Source organism: Phacochoerus africanus, chromosome 11 (genome assembly GCF_016906955.1).
Source record: "Phacochoerus africanus isolate WHEZ1 chromosome 11, ROS_Pafr_v1, whole genome shotgun sequence".
Lineage (NCBI taxonomy): Eukaryota > Metazoa > Chordata > Mammalia > Artiodactyla > Suidae > Phacochoerus > Phacochoerus africanus.
The window spans coordinates 87,982,425-87,996,267 of NC_062554.1; positions in this window are offsets into that span (position 1 = coordinate 87,982,425).

The following is a 13,843-nucleotide window of genomic DNA, read 5'->3' on the forward strand; positions in this document are numbered from 1 at the left end:
TGGAATATTTTTATATGTTGCCTGTACTTGAATTTAGAAGTTCAAAATAAGTCAATTATCCATCTTCTATACTAGAATGATATAGATTGGTTTTACAACACATATCACATGATCTTGATTATAATTTTTCATGTTTGCAAATATATGTCACAGAACTAAAAACATCTACATGACATAATTAGGTTTTAACAATTATTAGTACTTGGCACAGTGACTAGTTCATAGCAGATACTCAAATTATTATAATAATTATTATGATTATGTACTCCATAAGTCTTATGTTAAAATGAAGATTTTCATGTTAAAATGAAAATCGTACATCAGCTAAATGTGTCAGGGCCTTGAATAATAGAAAGCCGGAATTATTGCAAATATACAAGAATATTAGGTAGCAAAATGATTCATACAAATGAATATATCACTCTAGTTCTTATAATTTAAAAGCTACTATAATGCATCACTCCTATTTTCATACTATATTCCTATGACATTTTGCATTTTCCCACTGTTGCACATCCAGTGTACCATGTTCTCTTGAACATGGTGCAGTAACTTAATGCTTCTGTTTACCCCACTTTTTCTATCATGCACACAGTTTGGGTCTTTAATATAATAACTCATTACTTCTTTTTTTTTTGTCTTTTTGCCTTTTCTATGGCTGCACCCATGGCATATGGAGGTTCCCAGGCTAGGGGTCTAATCAGAGCTGTAGTCACCCGCCTATGCCAGAGCCACAGCAGTGAAGCATCTGAGCTGCTTCTGTGACCCACAGCACAGCTCACGGCAACGCCGGATCCTTAACCCATTGAGCAAGGCCAGGGATCGAACCCACACCTCATGGTTCCTAGTCGGATTAGTTAACCACTGAGCCACAACGGGAACTCCAACTCATTACTTCTAAGATTAAACCCCTAGCCAGGGAACGTCCATATGCCGCAGGAGTGGCTCAAGAAAAGGCAAAAAGACAAAAAAAAAGTGTATAGTTAAACTTTAAAATGTTTGTGCTATAAATTTTTTTTAATATCCAAATAGTAAGGTTTTTAATCTTGGGTTTCTGATTGGCTGTCTGTGAGTCATTCTTGAAAGCAAAACAGAATTCTGATTTATTACTTTTAACAAGTTAAGTGCATATTCTCTCTAATTTCCAACACTGAAAAGAAGGCATGAACTGAAAAGGAGATCCTCCTCTTAACTGAGGAGATCCTCCTGCAAAAAAAAAAAATATATATATATATATATATAGGAATTTGGTAGACTTTGTACCCATTTTGGATAAATTACTAATTCTCTAATTCTGATATAAGACTAGCACCTCAACCACGTTCTTCTTATTCCAAGACAAAGGCCTCTTCAAGGCATATACCAAAAACTCAAATATACCTCATCTTCTTCTAGTATGACATATGCCATTGGGAACTAAAAAATGAGCTACTTTTAAGGCATAGCTTAGAAAAGATAACACTTTTTATGGTGATATCCTATTAAACCTCAAAAACAGTGAATTATTTTAGAAGCAAATATCAAGGCAGGTATTAGACAAATCTGTAGGAGAAAAGTAATATCTCACCATAAGGTCGTATAAATACACCAATTTTATTGAAATTTATAAAATATGAGGTTGTCTAAAAATACAAAATGATTTTTAAATATTTAATTGTAGCATTCTTTCTTCTTCTGAATTAGTTGTGGCTGTGAAAGTACTTAGTACAGAAGAAAAAAACTTGAAGTGGAATCCAAAGACATGTTTTAATCCAATATCTAATGCTGACTAGAAATCATGATCATAAGCCATATATTTAATTTCTCAGGGCTTTATATATAAAATTAGAGCATTGGACTATATGATTTTTTAAAGTTCCTTTAAACATTAAAATTCTTTTATCTGAGAGAAAAAACATCTAGATATTAATCACTTTACTGAAACAAAATTCCACATAAAAAATTCTGTAGTGTCACCCAAACCCTCAACCCGTAAAAGCTGAGTGGGAAGCCTAGAATTTGCCCAAATGATGTAATGAGGCGTACCAACACCCCCACTGTGGTGATGTTAGAGAAACCCAGGTAGGGAAATGGGACTGTCATCCTTGCTGGCCAGTAACAAGCCTCATTCTAGACCTCAGGGATCCCAAGAAGGGACACCAGATTTCCTCTCCCATCCATAAATGGTAGAGCATCCTTTCCCCTCCCTAGGGTGCTATCAAGGGATCCCTAGTGAAAATCCAAGACCTTCACAACAGCTAAGCCTACCCAGTGGTAAGAAGGAGCTTCCCTTCTCATGTCAATGGAGGATGAGTGAGGAATGTAGGCTTCTACCGCTACCTAACAATAATGATGTAGGTTAATGATCTGGCATTGCCATGAGCTGTGGTGTTTGTAGCAGTTACAGCTTGGGTCCTGAGTCACTGTGGCTGTGGTGTAGGCCAGTGGCTACAGCTCCATTTCGACCCCTAGCCTGGGACCTCCATATGCTGCAGGTGTGGCCTTAGAAATCAAAAAAGAAAAAAAAAAAAATTAAAGACCGGTGGATTGGCTGAATGGCAGAATGGAGGGGAAAAAGAAAAGCATAGCTACAATTGAAATTACTCAATCTGAACAACAGAGATTAAATAAACTAAACATAAATGATCAGAGCCTCAGGGATCAGGTAAATTATAACAAAAGAACTAATATTCATGTCATTGGAATCCTAGAAGGAAGAAGACAAAGAAGGCAAGGCTGCAAAAAGTACTCAAAGAAAAATGCTGAAAACTTCCCAAATTTGGCAAGAGATTATAAACCTAGAGATTTAGGATACTGAATGAGCCCCAAAGAAATCAGTGCTGAAACACATCAAAATTAAACAACTACAAATTAAAGACAAATCTTGAAAGCAGTTTATAGAGTTATGACACCTCATGTATAGGAGAAAAAGTTTGATTAGAATTGGGAGATTTAAAAGCATCACAATAAGCCCCCTGGCCTTTTCCATGAGGATAATCAACAACGTTGTTTGATTGTGTTTGTATGGATGAATATGTCTGTTTATGGATGTTAGGTCTCCTAGAGTAAATGTCTTCTATGTAAATAGACCTGAAATTCATACTGTTCAAAACTGTCTTGGCTTATATTATTCTACATTGCACTTTTTGTATAATACTGAAACATGCTGATTCCTTTGCAGATCTGCAGTTCCAGACACATGTTAGATGAGTTTCCAGTGAAGCTGTCTAGGATCAAGGCTCTAGATAAATAAATATAAAGGGTAAAATACTAAATAGGATATCGATAAAGAATACACTCATATTGATGTGTATGGAGTGTATGGAATGTATGGAAATACGATTGCTGGTTTCAGGGTTCTCTTCTACATTTTTTTTCTTTTAAGAAAGGAACTTAAGAAAATAACTGGCATGGTGCCAGTTTCACATTGGATACAGATGGGAATTCCCAAGTAATATGTGCTATAATGACAAAAACTACAGACAATCCACAGCTAAAATTTTAAAGGGAATCTTTAACCTATTTAAAGAATTTGGCGTTTGAAGTAATTCCATAGCGAACAGAGTTTACAGTGAGCAGTCAGAAATAGCCTTGGTGAATGAAACTGTAGGCATTTAGAAAGGAGGGTAAGAGAAGAAAAAAATAATGAGAAAATGGATTTTTTTTTTTTTTGGTAAATGGTAAGTTTAATAAACATGTCACAATTATGGGAAATGAGAGAAGGCCTAGTGATCAGTATAAGTATTGACAGAGTTTAAAATGAGTGGAGTTCCCATTGTGGCTCAGTGGTAATGAATCCGACTAGTATCCATGAGGATAGGGATTCAATTCCTGGCCCTGCTCACTGGGTTAAGCAACCAGCATTGCCACGAGCTGTGGTGTAGGTCACAGATGTGGCTTGGATTTACAAGGCTGAGGTGTAGGCTTGCAACTGCAGCTCCAATTTGATCCCTGGCCTGGGAACTTCCGTTTGCCTCAGGTGTGGCCCTAAAAAGAAAAAAAAAAAGAAAACAAAATAATTAGTGAGGAATAGTTGATGAATATGTTGTTAAATTCACTATCTGCTGTTTTACAGATTTGTGGGTGGGTTTGTGTCTGTGTATATCAAATACTACATGTCTATCTCCTAAAATATCATCACATTAGGAATTAGGATTTAACATGAATTTGGGGAGAACACAAACATTCAGGCTATTGACTAGGTATATAGAAATAAAGGAAAAAACAGCTATACACACATAGGGCCTTTTTCTCACACAAAAAGTAGAGTATTATAGAAAAATGTTGCCCCTTGCTTTTTTTCATCTAATGGATGTATCCTTGAAGTGCCTAAGTATCAGTTATAGCGATAGTCACTCTTTTCATACCTTGATAGTCTTTCAATGTATAAAAGTACCTTAGTTTATTTAACCACTGTCCTATGTGTGGGCATTTAAGTCATTTCCAATATTTTGATTTTACAATTAATGCTGCAGAGAATAACCTTGATCATATGTTTTTATATTTTGAGGAATGTATCTTTAAGTTAAATACTAAAATTGGTACTGCTGTGCAAAAATTAAATATGAGTACTTTTTCATATGTTTGAGGGTCATTTGCATATCATACCTTGTAAATTATCTATTCATGTTTTCTGCACATTTTTAATGCATTTTCATTTTTGTGTATCAGTTTCTTAAGAGTTCTTTATCATTGATAGTGGTTCTAAGAGTTAAGTTTGCTATATAATGGTATATCATAAAAAATGCGCAAACCACATTACGTTAAAAATTAAGAATTGAAATTTACATATATTTACTTATTTTATTTATGTTTTATTTACTTTTTTCTTGTCTTTTTTTTTTTTTTTTTTAGGGTCGTACCCGTGGCATATGTAACTTCCCAGGCTAGGCTAGGAGTCGAATCAGATCTATAGCTGCTGGCCTATGTCACAGCTATGGCAAAGCAGGATCTGAGCCACCACTTCGACCTCTACCACAACTCACTGCAATGCCAGATCCCCAACCCACTGTGCAGGTCTGGGGATCTAACCCATGTCCTCATGGATACTAGTCGGGTTCCTTACCACTGAACCATGATAGAAACTCCTATTCTTTTAAAAAAGAAGAGTAAATATAAGGTCATCATTATAATAATATTCTGTATTAACTGCTTGCAAATCTAGCTTGTTGTGGAACAGCAAAAACAGGAGCTTATCAGCCCTCAGAGAATTGCATCTAATCCTAGGTAAGCCAATTGGCATTGAATATCACCTCTCTTGTATAATGAGAAACAAACATACAATTAAACTGTTCTGTTCAAAAAAATCCATGGAAATATTTTTAAATGTCCCCATCCCTTATTTAGGGCATGTGTGTGTGTGCACACACACGTGTGTATGAAACTATTGTCTAAGTGGTCTTCTGTGACCACAATCTGACTTGAACCCTGCCACCACAGAAACTTTGTGTGGTACCTCATTACAGAACAGATCATGTTCCTTTCCCTCCACATCATTCCTCAGAGCTCATCTCTCTCATTTTCCTACTTTAATGGAATACATATACTTGGGAATCTTTATTATATTCAACCTATTATTCTGCCTCATAATTATCTGGATCATAACATTTTGGATGCCCTATGTGATATATTTTACATATTATTGTTAGTAATGTATGTCTTAATAACACCACCCAGCTTCCTCCTCCCCACCCTTCCTCCTTCCTCTTTGCCTCCTCCCTCCTTCCCTCTTTCCCTCCTCTTTCCCCTTCCTTCCTTCCTCCATGATAAGTTAGGGACCGAAGGGATCCAGGACCGAAGTCCTGGACCTAAGTTTGTACCATTTTAAAGCCTTACCCTATTGTAACTTATTTCAAAGATGTTTTAGCATGGATTACAGAAAAAACAGAAGTGTCTAGATCTTGATAATCAGCTACTATTGATTCTTTTTGACCTTCCTACATATTTACATTCTTTGCCACCGCATGTCAAAAGTTCAAATTCAATCTGAATTTTTAGGAATGAAGGTCTATGTTTATATTTTGTTTGTATGTGTTTTTCTTTTTTTTTTTCTTTTTTGGAATTGGCTGATACAGGATTTACTGTTGAGAAAACAAACTTAAAATAGAAATAAACCCAAAAGGGGAGTTCTCTGGTGGACTAGCAGTTAAGGATTCAGCACTGTCACTGCTGTGGCTCAGGTTACTCCTGTGGCTGGATTTCGATCCCTGGTCCAGATACTCCTGCATGCCATGTGTATAGCCAGGGGAAAAAAAAAAAAGAAAAAGAAAGAGAGAGAGAGACACTAACTCAGCAGGGCCATATGTCATAAGTCTATAAACTGTGTTCACACTTTAGGAATTTATCACTGTTGCCTAAGTACTATTATGCTATTCTGAAACCATTTAGTCATTATTTCTTGTTTCCCCTTTTGCTACTATTCAGGTTTGTCCTCATTCTGATTTATAATTAAATAAGTTGCTTCTTGACATACATAATTGCTCACCTCTGCAACCTGAGACAGAATCTCTTTCAAGAGCAATCAGATTTATCTCACCTAATGAGTCATTTAGTCTTGTTTCTCTTGCCAAGTGCACATTATCTTTTATTTGATATGATATACTGAATCCAGAAACTTCCTTGAATGCCAGAATATCATTTCCCTCTCTCCACATTCTTTCTCCAGGGATTTACACATTTCTGTTCTACTCACCTCAGGCCTGATCCACATGCCTGCTATTTCCATCTGAGACATCTCTGTGAGCTGCCAATCACACTGCACTTGGCGAGAAGGCTTGGGGTTTTTGAGTTTGTACAGCCAAACATTCAGAGATTGGGTTCACTCCACCCCACACTTTTGGATTTTGATTTCAGCATTATTTTTCACACAGACTTCCAGAAATTAAAAGTGACTTAACCAAATCCCCATGTCACATGGCTCCTTCTTATTCCTATTTTGTGTTTTCACAGCTACAGTGTAGCAGCCACTCTAAGAGAGAATAGCAGAACCCATGAGGATGCATCCATTTTCATAAGAAATGCGTGCTGCCTGACTGCTGGCCATGGATCTCATTTACTAAAGAACCTTAAAATTTTGTGTTTCCTTCTAAGCCATCTCAGCAAGAGCTTTTCTTTTGAATTTCAGTGGTGAAGGATGATAGAATGATGGCAGGTTGGCATGATGGATGCAGCTTTAACCTGTCAAATAGGAAGAAGCCTAAAGACTTTGGAGAAATATCTAGGAATAGATAGACATCATATCCATTGAAAAATGAGTAGCTCAGTTGAGTGACTGTAAACCATTGCAGGTAGCCTATTTGCTTCTCACAAGTGACATCACTCTTATTTCTTCTCAAAATTTAAAATGAAAAGCCTCTGGAATTAGCAAATTACTATGTTTAATTACCTCACATTTGATAATGGTTACTGTTAGTGTATAAAAATATGAGTCAAAAGGGTTAAAAATTTCATTTCATCATAGACAATTTGTTACTTGTGCCTCATGAATTTTTTAAAAAGTCATTTCATTTTTTGAATCCATCCCCTAAAACTGAAGATTTATTATTAATTAAAACTATGTTATTTTTACCTGGAAGATAGTTTTGCTTAAAATCAAGTGTTTAAATGCTCACAGATGCCAAAGGGGACAGCTTTGTATCATTCCCCCCAAGACAAGCTAAGAAATCAGAATTACAACACACTAACTCCCAGTGGCACACATTTGACACAGTTTTTTCATCTTCACATGGACTGAAATACATCTGCATTCTTCTCTGTGGACACAAGAAGGTATGGCTATTGGCCATATCATGATGACACCCACAAGGTTTCCAAGTCTTGATGGAGTCATCATAGTGACCTAGTATTTGGCTTGCAGCTTTCTGTGTCCAATATTTCAATATTCCATCTCTACAGGGAGGCCTTTGGAAATTTGTTAGTTTGAATATATATGTATCAGAAATGCATTTATAAAGCAGATATATGTATTTATTTTAGAACACATCTGTGCAGTAATCAAAAAGATCATTTCTACTATACATGATAGCCCACTCCCAATATCAAAATTCGTAAACATGAAATTAACAAGCAGAGATTTTGGGGAAGTGTGAGATCCTACAGAAGGACTGGGGTGGGATTGAAAGCTTCTTCATTAAGCCCTTTGAACACTGTCACTCTACAGATTGTTTCTTTCTGAGGACCAGAATATGTTAATTGAATATTTTATACACAATCAAGCTCTCTCACATTCTCTCTCTCTTCCTCTCTCTCTCTCTTCCTTTCTAAAATTGTTCTGATAATTTCTAGTACCTTTTTATCCTGGCAATTTCTCCCTGTCTCATATTTCGCTATAACTTCCTTTCACTTTCATTGCAATAGCACCTTTCTTCATTTCAACATACTTTCATACTATGTCACAATTCACAAGGGCATAGATTTTTCTTAAAATTGCCCAGCAGAGTCACCATCCTGCATTATAAAAAGGATTAATCCTGTCAATAAACCATTTCCAAATATTATTTTATTTTTACCTTGAATAATTTTGGGGAAGGAATTTCATCTGTCTGTGGTGCATGCAGTCTATTTAGCTTCTCTCAAAATTGATGATATTTTGGGGTGGAATACATCTATCTTTTAGACTTTAAGCCTTATGCATCCCCTAAACATGTCTCCTCAAATGGCCCTTTTACAAGAGTCATTGAAGTTAAAAGTGCCATCTGCAGTGAAACCATATGGGAAAATAAAGTAGCTTGGCTTTGTTAGCCAAAACCAACAGTTATCAAAGAAGAATAGGTCACAGGGACAATATGGTGTGCAGTTCAAAAATTGGGTTCTCTTATCAGAGATTAGGATTTGAACTGTAGCTCCACTGTTACTTCAGCTGTAGAACCAGTGGCCAGCATCCTCTCTTGGCTTTAGTTTTCAACTCTCCTTCCCTCCTATTCTGCCCATCCCACACCACTATTGGGGGCTTTAGATGGCTTCACTGAGAAAATATATATGAAAGGCTGAGCAGAGTGACTGGCACAAGCGGATCATCAATAAATATTGCTCAACATGCTAACGTCTGAAACAGGATAAAGATGCTGAGATGGATTGTCTGCTGCCAACTTAGCACCGTAACCCCAACCTTCTAAGATCTGGGAAATTACATTCCCCAGGGTCCTCTTCCCTGTTTCATCCTGGGTAGAATTTCCCTTTGAAAAGAAGTTACATGAGGTTTGGACTGCAGAAGAGAAGTTAAGCCATTATTCTCTGGATGTGGTGGCAGCCAAATTTGTAGGCAGGCATGAGGATCACAGCAGCTTTGCAGCAAGTGCATGAGAACTATGCACATCATTGCTGCAAAGCAGAAGTCTTCACAAACCTCCCTAACTTTCCAGATTTAGTGCTCTTGATTTTCCATGGCGACTCTCTGATCTTCCCTCCCCAGCTCTTCCAACAACCTGTAAATCTTAACTTCTAAGTGAAATTTAGAGATAGTTACAATAGCTTTGTTTTCCCATCTGATCCCAGGCTGATAGAGCTGACTATGGTCAGGTTTAGAAAGATGTATGAGAGTGGAACTCCGCTGGAACAGGGCAACCGCCCCTGTCCTCCTTTAGGAAGGCTTATTTGTAGATTATTTGACTAAATGCTATTTTCCCCTACAAGACTGTGGCACCAGTGCAGGGCTGGGCACATTATAGAAATGCAGTAGACATTCATTAAAAACCAGCATGCGTGTATGGCCGCTTCAGTTGGGCCCACCACTCATTCCTCTTCTTTGCAAATGTTTTCTCTTTCTTCCACTCCAACCACTGTTCATTGTATGGTTGAACAAGACCCACTATCATCTTGGCCTCTACTCTTCTGATCACCTTTCATTGTTCCTGGTCTTATATGCCAAATCAAAATCTTTCTAAAGAGTTTTTCAAGTGAAAACAAATAGCCGGGCCTCTTGCTGTATCTTAATGGCCTGGAAACTAGCTGTAGCCATTGTTTTAACGATGTGGAGGAAATGTGAAAGAATGAAATGGACATGGGGATAGTAGGCCTGTGAGATGGTGAGAATATCCCCAAGCTGCAGTAATCCCCCATCAGCAGCATATTCCTCACCGAAACAGTTTTGGTTGTGAAGGACAATAATCACCTTTCTTTCCTAATCAAGTTTGAGTTAAGTTTCTGTCATTATATCTAAAGAGTAATCCCTGATGTATTTGCTTGTACCCCAATAATTTTATCATGCCTTCACTCCTCCCTTCACCTTTGACTAAGCTCTTACCATCTTTCTTTGGGAGGAGAGAAATGATATAGGCAAAAGTTGAAGAGTTGAGTTAGGAAAGAAAATATGGGCACCTATACAAGGAAGGCAGGAGTGGTCTTCAGAGGCTTCAGAGGCTTAGATGTGAGATAACAAAATTAATACTAATTTCTTAACAGTTTTTAAATGAATACATCCTGTTTTGGGTAAAAGAACAAAGGACTGGTGTTAGGATAACCATTCAGTTAGTTACCTTATCCCTAGGATTCATGTGCTAATTTATAACTTTATGGAGTCACATGTTTGCCTTGTTATATTACAATTCAAATACCTACTAGTCATTCTACTTCATTAATCTGTAATCTGTAGGAAAGCAGAAATCTATTTTATCCATCTTCACATGTGCAGGACCTAGCAAATACTTTATCCCACAGTAGGTGATCAATAAGTTTTATATTGAATGAAAAAAAATGTGTTTACACAAAGTTTGTAACAAAGCAATATCTCTATTTTGACATACTTTTTTTTGGCCACACCTGTGGAAGTTTCTGGGCCAGGGATTGAACACATACCACAGCAGCAACCCGAACTGCTGCAGTGACAATACTGGATCCTTAACCCACTGTGCCACAAGGGAACTCCTTGATACACTTTTTACAAAACCATCCAATGGCACATTCATTTTTAAAAAATATTACCAAAAAAAAAAAAAAAAGGGAGTTCCCGTCGTGGCGCAGTGGTTAACGAATTCGACTAGGAACCATGAGGTTGTGGGTTCGGTCCCTGCCCTTGCTCAGTGGGTTAACCATCCGGCGTTGCCGTGAGCTGTGGTGTAGGTTACAGACGCAGCTCGGATCCCGCGTTGCTGTGGCTCTGGCGTAGGCCGGTGGCTACAGCTCCGATTAGACCCCTAGCCTGGGAACCTCCATATGCCGCGGAAGCAGCCCAAAGAAATAGCAGAAAGACCAAAAAAAAAAAAATATTAAGCACATTATATTTGAACAAAATAAGGAATTTGGACAGTTTTTTGACATTATGATTATAAGAGGGAAAAATGTATGTATGTGCATGCTGTATGTGTGTGTACAATGTATGTGTGTATATGAGGTAATTCTTTGGTGTCTCTTCCCTATCTCCTCCCTCCCTTTCTTCTCTCTGAGTGCCAAGTCATTTGCTATAGAAACTGGAGTAGTAAGATGTTTGTGCTCTCAGTCCTTCCTTAACTGATGATGAAATCTAGTTTTAGAGATAGGCACACTGATTATCTGTCTGTCTGTCTATCTATCTATCTATCTATCTATCTATTTATCTATCATGCTTAGAGTTATTAGAGATAAATACTTTATTACCAGATTACCAGTGAAAGTTTCAATGAACTTATTTACAAAACAGAAATAGATTCACAGACATAGAAAACAAACATACGGTTACCAGAGGGGATAGCAGGGAATGTAGGGAGATAAGTTAGGAGTTTTGTATTAACATATACACCCATTGTATAGCACAGGGAACTATATTCAATGTCTTGTAATAACCTATATTGGAAAAGAATCTGAAAAAGAATATATATATATATATATATATATGTATATATGTGTGTGTGTATATATATATATATCTGAATCACTTTTCTGTACACCTAAAGCTAACATAACATTGTAAATTAACTTTACTTCAATTTAAAAATGGTTAAAAGTAAAAAATAAAGTTTGCCCTATTACATTTTTAAACAAAGATACAGTAGCAATAGTGAGTTTGTGTCTTAGAATAAAAATTTACTAAGTTTTCAGTCCTCAAAATACTGAAGGATGCTATAAAAATTTAAGCAAAAGTAGAACAAATGTATTAAGAAGAGTACTCAGAATGACTGCTTTGAAATAGAATAATAATGCATGAGGCAACAAAATGGCAATAACAATACAGTGTGAGAAGTAAAATGATTAGCCAAGATACAATGTAGGAAATACGATGTAGGGGGCACCTGATCCAGACCTAGTGGGACAGGAAAGGTTTTTCTGAAGGCAGTGATTGCTAGACAAAGTCTGCAAGGGTAATAGAAATCAGCTGGGCACAGAGGAAGGAAAAAATAGGTGAAGATTCTTCATATCTTTGGATAACAGCAAATGGTCAGCTTGTCCAGGACTTGGAGCAAAAAGAAGACTATATACAAATTATTCTTTTGTAAAATAAGTAAATAGACTTATACTTAAAAGAGACCTGCAAGTAATCACAAAGTGAAAATGATCTTTTTTACAAAAATTAAGTGTGACAGTAATAAAAGACCTGAAAGAACAGGATCAGTCCCAGAAGGAAGGAAAACAGGCAGAGAAGCATGAAAATAGCTTGACCTTTGGTTGCCGGGAAGCAGAAGGTCTCTCTGTGGTCCCCTTAGCACAAATCAAGTCAGCCAAGGTGAAAGTCACCTGAAGAAACAGACATAAGTCACTCTGTGCGTTTATTTTCCCTACCACAATCCAGAAGGAGGACCAAATCAAGTCAGAATCCCAGAATCCATGGTTTGCCTGCATGAGTGATAGCAGGTCGTTTTCAGTGGGCCAAGTCCAACACTGTTATTTATTTAGCATTGAAATGTAGTGAGAGAACAGAGAATTGGTTGACTTCCAGAACTATAAAATAAAACATTTGGCCACAAAATTAACCAAATGCACAAATGTCTTTCGAGGTTCATTGTGGTAGCTGCATTTTACATCAAGCCTACACTGGGATGTATAGCATTTTCATCTTATACTACACCAGTTTGCATCAGCCAGTGAACATCATTAATGTCAGAATACATATGATAGTGTATATTACAAAATCCCCAGTCTTTATTCTGAAGCCCAACAGAAATCAATACCTGGATCACTATTAAGGAGATTTGCTTGCAACACTGGCCATCTCACCAGGGAGGTAAGTCTCTAATTTTTTTTTTAATTCCCCAAAGCCAAAATTAACACACACCCTTAAGTTCTGTCAGTTTCCTTTGTCAGCTGAAGTTGAAGTTGGCTATGCAACTAGACGTAATTAGGTTATATTCTCTTCACTCTGGATTTTGTGGCAATGCAACAAAAGCCTGATACAATGGGATGGGCCCACCTACTCTATCAAAATCTCCAAATTGGGAAGGAATATAATAAATTACTTTCAGTATTCTTTGTATTCCATTGTGAGTTCCAAAGCATAATTCTAAAACACAATTTTGAATAAGAGCTATAAATTGCCATTTTATAATATCAACATTAACTTTTTGTTTTAGTATAGTAGAAATATCACTGTATTTAGGATCAGAAGACCTGGGTTTTTTCTCCTAGATCTGGAACTAACTATATGTTTTATATCTAACAATTCAAACCTCCTCGTTTTTCAAATTCTTCCAGTGTAACATAAGGTATATGGACTAGATGGCTTCTCTGATTCATTCTCATGATTTGCTGAATGTTTAAAACAAGTTTAGTTCATTCAAGGGTTCTATTTAAAGAGAAATCTAGAGACAAAACATATCTTACTATAAAGTCACAGCATCAATTCATTTTTGAATAGGCATCATAACTGCTGTAATAATGATAGCCACAACTATCATGATATGGCATTTATCAAATGTCTATATGCTCACGTCACCATGACAGACACTAAAATATATCAAAT